Raw genomic sequence first — 9,977 nt, forward strand, 5'->3', positions numbered from 1 at the left:
TAAATATTATCAAAGAAATGCAATTCAGATTTAATTAAAGAGAAAATATTGGTCGAAGCAAATGTAAACTGTTGTGGTTTCGTATCAAAGTTCAAGTTTTGATTGCACATTTAAAACAAACCCATCAAAAACTCATTTTTCCTTGTCAGTTATCAATTTTATGAGCTCATTCTGAGTCAAAGTTCAATATCTCAGTTTAAGTTCACTGATCTTTGAGTGTTTTTCGTCTAATTTGTTAGCCGACCTCCGGGGCGAAGTGGTTATCACAGCGCACGACGCCAGAGGTTCCGGGATCGAATTCCAGCATGGATGTTCTTTATGAGTGAGTGTCCATTCATAAATTTAACCATATTATCACTCAGCTTCATCGTCGCAATTAGCCAAAAGTGTCAGAAAAGCGAAGTAAAATTAACGGAATCAATCAATCGTCTATTTTGCAAATGTATCTTTTTTTTATATATATATATTTTTTTTCTCCAAAAAGCAGGTACAGAAATTTCAGTTCCTGTCAGAAGACGCATAATACTTTTCTCTGTCCTAATTTTACAAATGTTATTTACCAAAGACTTCTTGACTAATTCTTCATGAAAATTAAATGCTCTCTAAATGGTTAAGTGTAGTAATTTTATTCTGAAAAATAATGATCTAAAAGCATGGAAATCCGGAAGGAGGGTCAAAGGGGGCGACGCTTCCCCCTGGAAAATGAATGTCCCACATATAAATTCATTTTAGTGCAAGTAATTATTATAAGGACGTTGTAGGAGCATAATATCTGCAAAATGGAGTGATATTTTTTCTAGGGAACACTTATGGTTAAAATATGCCCCCCCCCCCGAAAAAATCAAGATTTCGTCCACGTTTGGAAGTGTAGTCATAAGAATCAGAAATGCCCATAGGAGGGTTTCATGCGTCTGCGTCTTGGGAATTTTTGGGGGGGACAAACATTTATACCAATTCTATATATCTTCACACAAAAATGGGGGGGGGATCGTATCGTTTGATTGACTTGTTATTGATGTTTAGTTTTGGTTATTATGTATAGTTCTTCAACCTACCTGTGTGTGATCGCAGCCTTTAGAATCGGTTTGGATGGAGGGGGTGGCGTGGTATTTGCATTAATACGTACAAGGTTAGTCGAGCAGACAAACTGCAGAATAAGGTTGACTTTGGCAGTGAGCCTAAGGTATCTAAAGTAAACATATATTGCTTAAATATGTCTGTATTGTACAGTTCAATTTTAGGGTAGCAAGGAGGGATAAACATTGACGGGCAAGACCACCTGCAGAGGGGCCACAGAGGAGCAATTACCCCTTCAATTTGAAATTTTATGCAAATAAAAATTCATTTTATAAAATGTTCTTGCTTGCTTCGCTCGCATTATCTGCTTTTCTCGTTTTCGTCAAGTTCAGAGCTGTAGCTAGGTGCGGCGGGAGTCGGCCATGGGCGCCGAATGATCTAAAAAAAAAGTTGTAAAAGAGAGAATGCCATGGCGTCCAGTGAAATTATTTGCGCCCTATTAAATCAATATTGTTTTCAATTGCAAAAATTAGATTAAAAATTTTCTTACTCGCTTCGCTCCCATTATGTTTGTTTTCTGTGATGTGATGTATTTAAATAATATGTGTTGTATATTTGTATTGAATAAGCTTTGAATACGTACACAATTTAGTGTTAGCTTGTTGCATATGTATTTTCTATTTTATATGTCGCTCCATGTTGCATATGTGTGAAACATATGTTGTACATGAAATTTACACATGTATCTTCGGAATGCATTTATCATTCATTTTCTGTCATTCCAAAAACAGTTTGTGTGCTTGATTTCCATTATTAGCTAATGTGAAATTGACGGTGTTGAAAATATATTTCAAATAGTTTGTTCCAAACAAATGCTTTAGCACAGACTTCTACCCCCCTTTTTGCGTAATTTATGGGGATAATAACGTCTTTCATACTACTACTACTACTACTACTGGTAACAATAATAACAATAATAATAAAGCCATTATTATTATTGGTACGTTTATCCTGGTACTTGCCACCCCCCCCCAGACAATAATTCGTGCGCCTCTGATATTATATTTTTCCGCAAATTTTGTCCGACAAAAATAATTTGAGTAATTAATTCGGCATAAACGGAGGGGGGGGGGTGTTGTACCTCTTTTGGGGGGAGTGCGTCATGGGCCTTGAGGGGGGCACCCCTGATAAGAATGGCGTAGTGGCTACAATGGTTGCAAGGACGCGCTAGCAGAAAAGTTCACTATATTAGCCTATTAAGGAACTAACCTTGACTTTCTTTGGCCCTCGCAGATATTACAGTCTCCTACTAAAAACTTCATGAATTGTAAGCGAAGCCCCTCACTACTTATCACATTCCAACACGCATGACAAATGTATTTGGTTCGCGTCATATTCCAGGAATGTGCATTGTCGTTTTCGAAGAAGCACAAAGTTTGTATTGTTAACAGCGTGAACGATTTCCTTCCACATTTCAATTTAATAAACTCTTAAGTGTTTGTAAATTCTCTATCAGTTGGAAAACAAGCCATAAAAAAGTTATTTTGGAGGCTAATGAGGGCAAAATATGCTAGAAAAACGAGTACGAAGACCAGAACAAAGTCCGTTATTTGTCACCTAACCTTTGCACCAATTCGAAATGCCATTCTTCAGAATTGCGACGTATCTTAGCTAAGTTTGTTGTTGTTATTCTGTAACAATATTGAGGCATGGAATATATTTAGATCTAGTTTGTCAGCTCTATTACTAATGTTTTATCCTTTCAAATCAAATGTTAACGACTTTTTTTACACACTAGCTTAACAATATTTTTGATTCAAATCTCACTTTTAATAATCACGTAGAACAAATAATTAGTAAAGCGTTCATGAACCTTGGGTTCATTCTTAGAATGGGGAGGGATTTCAAGAGTATAGAGACACTAAAAGTTTTGTATTATTCATATACAAGACCAAAACTCGAATATGCATCTGTTATGGAATACAGACACAGCAAAGTACAGTGAAGCAAGTGAAATAGTCCAATCAAGATTTCTTAGATTTTTAAAATACAAATTTCAGAAAGTTTACCCCACATTTGAACACTACGACAACCTAATATATGAAAGTCGGTTTACAAAGCTGTATCATAGAAGAACGTTACAGGAAATAGTATTCTTGTGTAAGTTGTTAAATCACGAAGTAGATGCTCTGCCAGATAAATTTTCGAATCCCGTCGTCGAAACCTAGACTCAAGAATGAAGATTTTCTTATAAAGAAGACCATATAGGAAATTAAAAAGAAATCTCCATTGTGGAGAATGTGCACCAGTTACAATAAATTGCTAATCAAGAATGACACCATTGACATCTTTTCTATGAACGTAAGGGAGCTCAGTAAAGCCACTATTAACACAATGGTTTAAGCTTAAACACATAAGTTCCTAATGAAATGGCGTGATAAAGTGTGTATATATATAAATAATTTTAAATATTTTAATATTATATATATATATATATATATATATATATATATATATATATAAAATTTCTATTTCTATATTACAGAAATGTTTGTAATTATATTCACTATGTATCCTTCATATGGTCTCTGTAATTAGGTATATACCTGTTGAGTTCAATAAATAAATAAATATAAACAGTTTTCCTTGAGGTTAGCGAACATATTTAGAACAGGCTGGGAGGTACAGTGGGATCCATGAGTATTACCGTGCAAATTGTCCATGACCATTTTCATTAATTTTTCTCTTACATCCTATGTGTTTTTAAGCGATGAATTTTTATGTGTCCTGGTTCAGAACTTGTCAACAGCTTGTTTTGAGTTTTCTTTTAATTCTTGAAGCTCTTATTGAGTCAAATAAAGTGCGCGAACATGGTGATGGACAATTTGCAAGGTAATACTCATAGATCCCACTGTACATGGTGTTAGTTAACCCATTTAGTACAGGTTTCTTTTATTATTATTAATTGATTTAGTTTACTTCGCCTTTGTGCCACTTTTGGATAATTTGCAAAGATGGGGATGCGTGATGATATGATGAAATTGATGAATGGACACTCACAAATATCCATGCCCTGGCGTCGTAGCGCGATGTGCAAAACCACTCCCCCACGGGGGCCGGCATTTAATACAGGTAGGGAGATAGGTGAGTAGAGAACAGTTTAAAATGAAATCTTTACCAATGCATTTCAAACAATTTAGAATAGCGTAATGCTGTAGGTTCGAAAACAGAATGAAGTCATTCTACATACTTCATTATTCATTCCCGTCGTCGCGAATGACAGGAATAGAAAAGCGAAGTAAACAGAAATAATTTAATTTCAAATACCGGGAACAGAACAAAGATCTCTTTGCTGACAAGATAAAAATGACCACACTATGAAAGTGAACGTATGTTTTAGGTCCGTTTTATGCACAGAGGCTAATCTGGACTGGACCTGCAGTTTAAAGTGGAATCCACACCACGGTGTGGCTACACTGGATGTCTCGTACCCGGAACCACTTCATAACAAGGCGACTACGTTACCACTGCGGCACCTGGGAGTCCCTAACTAAGCTGACCATAACATACACAATACGAGTACCGGGTTCAATCACCTTGTAGTCGCTTCTATTCTTGTTATTTTGCGTCACTCTTGGCTATCGCGACAATGAGAATGAACAATAATCGAATTATATTAATAAAGGAGCATTTACAAACGATCATAAAAGTCCAGGGTGGAACTCGAACAAAGTTCCTTCTGTATCGAGGTCGTGAGTTGACCGGTCCAGAGGTAGTTGGTAGTTGCCAAATAATCGAAAAGCTCTGATTCGTTTCCCAGTTGGCAAACATTTCAGTGCATCGGATACCACTTTACCCTGCATGTCCAGGCCATATTATCCTATCTGTGCATAATTTTAAGGAAGGTTTTACCAAAGTGTCGACCTCCGTTGCGGAACTTTGTCCTGGACTTACTTGCCAGTCGTTGCGTTGTTTTAAACAGGGTTGTTAAAGGTCCAGGATTTTTTAAAAAATTCTATTCCGGTCCAGGAAAGAAAACCATCAAGCGCAAATGGGTTCTGGACCGTAAATATCCTTTTTATTTGTAAAGTGTTTACAAATTGAAAAGTGTTTCAATTCGGTTCAAGAACCTTTATTTGAGATAAGTTTAAATGCGGGCCATGAAGCTTCTTTCTCAATGAATTTAAATTCGGTCCAGGAACTTTTTTCCAGATCAATTTAAATAATGTCCAGGAAAGTTTTTTTAAATGAAACAATACCCTACTGGTAACTTTACACTTGGAAAACATGCCGTATGCAGAGAACGAACGGGATAGGCCTATTTGCTTAAGCAGTTAAACGTTCTGACTGTAAGACGAAGTAACTGTCACGCGTTACATTTTGTGAGTATCTTGCCGGACTCTGGTAAACAATTACTTGTATTATCAGCATATAAAATTGTTTCCCTGGTAAATACCCTGATGAATCAACGTATTTGCGGCCAAGTACATGCACATCTATTAACACCAAGCAAAAATAGAAGTTTTATCGCCTACCTTGCGTTACACCTGCACTCGGCTTATCACCTGCGTCCCTCGATGCCTGTGTGAAGTACTTTCTGCTCCCACTCGTGGACAGCGTCGAGTGGAGTTCGCAACGTACCCTCCCCTCTCCTCATCTCCCTATTACGTCACGCAGTGTTCTCCTACCACAAAAAATTGTCAAGTTTATCAGAGTGCATTTGTTGTTGTGACGTGCGAGAGGCGAAGAGGTCCGATATACTGTAACACTGTCGAGGCTATCTCTGGGGAATCGAGTGGGCAGAGCGAAACAGTACACGCTGCTGCAAGGATTAGTAACCGTAGTCGCTCTCACCTCCACGCAATCCCATTCCCTCTCACGTGTTATTTGGTGGAGCCGTCTCGCGTCGCTACTTGCACTGAGACCTGGTTCCGTTCGCTTGCTCTAGGCTGGGACTGAATGTAGGGATTCCTTAGAAATGGAGCAGATAGCGTAGTGCATGACGCTCACGCTCAAGAAATACCGCTTGGATTTTCCATAGAGGCAAATCGCACTGTGAGCCGGATTCTTCTTAAAACTGTAGGTCATGTCCCGATTAGCCTACATACCCAATGGCGTGCGTACAGGTAACGCTGTCGCCTTATAATTAAGTGGTCTCGGGTTCGATGCACAGTCGAGGTTTGCACAGCAGTTCGGATCCCACTTTAATCTGTAGGTCCAGTCCCGATTATCTCATATCCCCATTGGCGTATCGTCCTGTGTTTGAAGCCAAATGGAGGTAAAATGCACAATAGTTCGATCCCACTAAAACTGTAGGCCCAGTCGCTATTAACGTGCATAAACAATGGCGGAGGTGTAACGATGCCTTGTAATTAAGCAGTCCCTGCTTCGATGCCCGATGGAGCTAAAATACACAGTGGTCCAGATCCCATTTAAAACTCATAGGTCCAGTTCCGATTAGACAATATCCCCGATGGCGTAAGGGCAACACTGTCACCTTGTACTCGAAGGGTCCTGGATTGGAGGCACATTGCACAGTGGTTCGGATCTCATTCTAAACTTTGGGTCCGCCAACCTCTGTGGTTGAGTGGTTATCACATAGCCATATGACGGGTCCCGGGTTCGAATCCCGGCTTGAGCATGGGTGTTCTTTGCGAGTATACCTTCACGAATTTCATCGTTTCATCATCTTCGCTATTAGCCACATGTGGCAGAAAGCTAATTTAAGAAAAAAACTGAAATGAACCAAAACCTTCATTAATTTCGTCATATCATCACTCATCTTCATTGCCGCGATTAGCCAAAAGTGACAGAAAAGCGACGATAACTATTTTAAAGAATCAAACAAACTGTATGTCCAGTCTCAGTTAGTCTGTCTGAGAATAAAGAAAAGTTAGATTCTGACTTTGGAACCAACGAAGATTTTCGTCGATTTTCTTTTCGCATCCCGTACACCGCCTATTTCTAAAGATTAACTTCTGTTTAATGTCTCTTGTTTCTTCTACTACATACGTTAACCTGCTGCACTTTAGGTAAGGTAGTTTTATGGTTTCTTATGCGTAGCGTCGTTGCCTTGTAATCAAGGGGTCCTGGGTTCGATACCCGGTGGAGGCACATAGTGGTTCGGATCCCACTTTAAGCTGTAGGTCCAGTCCCGATTAGCCTTACTGTGCATAAAATGGACTTAAAACACCAAATCAATCAAATCGATTTCTTATGTTTCCTTAAAAATTGCTTATCGTGGCAAATAAATGCAGCAGGTTGCATTAGTTTACTCGTGTCCTTCAGATAAAGCTGTTCCTTACTGGAGGTGCAGGAAAGCTGGCAGGGAGGAGGTTAATTTCTGGGGAGAGGTATAGTTAGGGACATTGAATTTTCGCGATGCGCGAAATCGCAAAATGTGAGAAAAATATGCAATTTTGAACATTCTGAACGTAACTACACCCCCAATGATGAAATATGCATGAGTTTTATTCGCCAAGTAATGCGAAATGTGTGCTTTTCCACGAAATGAACGCTTTTTCGCGAAATAACCGTGAAATATCATCAAATTAAGTAGAAAACACGCAAAACCCGGCATTCGAGGTTGTGCGTGCAAACTATTCATTTGTAACGAAACGTTTGCCTAAAGTTTCCTACCACTTGCAGCTGAAGAACGTTTTATCTTCGATCACATCAGGAAGACGCTGCAAATTTGAATTTCCCATGCACATAATCTGTTCGAAAACTTCGCTCCCTGTCAAGCTGCATCCCTTTCTTCCCCCGAATGTCTACTCAACTTCCAGTTTCATTGAACTTGCTAGCTGTAGCAGCGATAAGATTAGTCTGTTTTTTTTCCACCGCTGGTATATACCGCTGATCTAACATTTTATTTACCGCTCTCCTCAGTTGTTATTTACCATAAATTTGTCTCCCTAGGTATAGTACACCAGGATACTTTTTTCAAAAGTTGTTAAAGGTCCACGAATTTTAAATAAATTCAATTCCGGCCAAGGAGAAAAAGTCAAGAAGTGTAAATGGGTTCTGGCCGGTAAAGGACCTTTTATCTGTAAAGTATTTCAATTCGGTCCAGGGACCTTTTTTCCGGATCAGTTTAAGTATGAAATGAAACAATACGCAACTTGGACCAAATTTAAATTATGCGAGAAAAAGGTTCCGTCCTATTCTGGGACTCAATAGAACCCAATAGAATTTATGGATTCCTGAACCTTTAACAACCCTGCTTTTTTCGGAAGATACCCAAACACGAAATGTGTTGGAAAATGATTAATGAAAATTATCAGTAAACATCTTGCAACGTATCCACCACTGTACGAATTCGTCTGAATAATGTACACTGTGAATTCATAAAACACTAGTCTTGATTGATTGATTTAGTGTTTTAAGTCCACTTTATGCACAGAAAGGCTAATAGGGACTGGACCTACAGTTTAAAGTGGGATCCGAACCACTTGTGTCTCCACCGGGTATCGAACCCGGGACCAAATTTACGCTTTATGTGCCATGGATTTCTTACAAACGCATTTTACACTTCTAGTGTGATTTGTGTTTAGGTTAGTGTGTGTGTGTATTTGTATTTCATTTTTAAAATTTTGTGTTGTGGATATTCGTGTTTTAAGTGCGTGCTCATAATTTTACCCGGGCAATCATTCTTTTGTTCTTTTGTATATGACTGCTTTCTAAACCTTGTATTATGTATACGGTGTTTTTGTGTGACTGCGATATTATATTTACGACTGTTATTGGTTCACACTCTATATTTGAACAGTTTTACATTTTGTAATTATGTAGTTGCAGTATGAAATTTACTTTTTTCAACAAGCGATGATCTCTAAGCGGTGATAGTAAGTGTTGAACCAGGATGTAGACATCTGATCAGAAATTATTTGTTTCGCTCTTCACGTTCTTGCATTTGGTTAGTTGCCCAATCCCATTGGGATTTTCTCCATTGTTGTTAGCTTCTAAACTGAAATTTCAACCTAAACAAAGAAGGCTTTGCTTTCAAGATCAGCATTTTATACGTCGCAAAGCATATTGAAAACATCCTAAATGCGTTGATCAACATTTGTTGATATTTTGGCAAATTCTCGGAAGGGTCCTGAGCCCGCTTGTCCCTGACCAGTGGCGGCGATATCAGCTTTGGAACCTCGTGCAGAACTGAAAAATGGGGTCCAATGCCAATCGCTTTTCATTCGGCTTTGCTGTGGTTTCCAGTAAGGCAAAGAACATAGAAGTAAGGTACACACTACTTCATTTCCCACATAAAATACAGGGTATCTTTAAAAGAACTCCTGGGTTTTGAAGCTAAATATTTTATTAAAAACTGAAACTCAGGAAAAAGTAAATACACATTTTTGAAGGTAATGTTATCAAGTTTTGTTTACAATTTAGTAAATTCCAATGTGTGCCTCGTTTGTAGCACGCACACAACCAAACGATAATCAACTTCTTGCCACCTCCTGGCCAACATGTCTAGGGTGATGGTTGCCACAGATGCGATAATCCTTTGCCTTAGATGGTTGACATCTTGAATTTTCTCCGCATAAACCATGTTCTTCACATGTCCCCATAGGAACAAGTCTAAGGGAGTAAGGTCCGGACTTCTTGGAGGCCATGGAATAGGCCCTTTCCTTCCAATCCACACTTCCAGTTTCTTTTAACGCCTTAAGCCATTGACGAATGGTTTTGTCCGAAGGCTAAACACCACCATACTCGCGTCGAAAGTTCCGCTGTACAGTAATAACAGATCCAGTTTCTACAAGCCATATCACACAGTGCACCTTCTGTTGCGGCGTCGCCGTTGCACTGAACTGCACTGACTGGGTTCGGCTCGGCTCGGCCACTTCAAGGTCAACGCTGCGCAGCGTTGCCAACCTTTGTTGGAATAAACTCCAAACGGCGTGAATAAGACTTGATGAGCTACTGATATCAAAGTAATTAACTAACCTGAGTTACCTAGT

At 38.9% G+C, this 9,977-nt stretch overlaps 1 protein-coding gene across 2 annotated transcripts in view; it reads right to left on the bottom strand.

Moving 5' to 3' along the window:
• Positions 1–5,623, bottom strand: part of LOC146001292 (choline/ethanolamine transporter flvcr2a-like) — a 47,430-nt gene extending 41,807 nt beyond the window's left edge. For both annotated transcript variants that reach the window (XM_083138598.1, XM_083138599.1), the window contains exon 1: positions 5,553–5,623. The gene's annotated coding sequence lies outside the window, so the exon portion shown is untranslated. The remainder of the gene's footprint in view (positions 1–5,552) is intronic.
• Between the last annotated feature and the right edge of the window lie 4,354 nt (positions 5,624–9,977).

This window comes from Lepisma saccharinum, chromosome 17, assembly GCF_977018435.1.
Source record: "Lepisma saccharinum chromosome 17, izLepSacc3.1, whole genome shotgun sequence".
NCBI lineage: Eukaryota > Metazoa > Arthropoda > Insecta > Zygentoma > Lepismatidae > Lepisma > Lepisma saccharinum.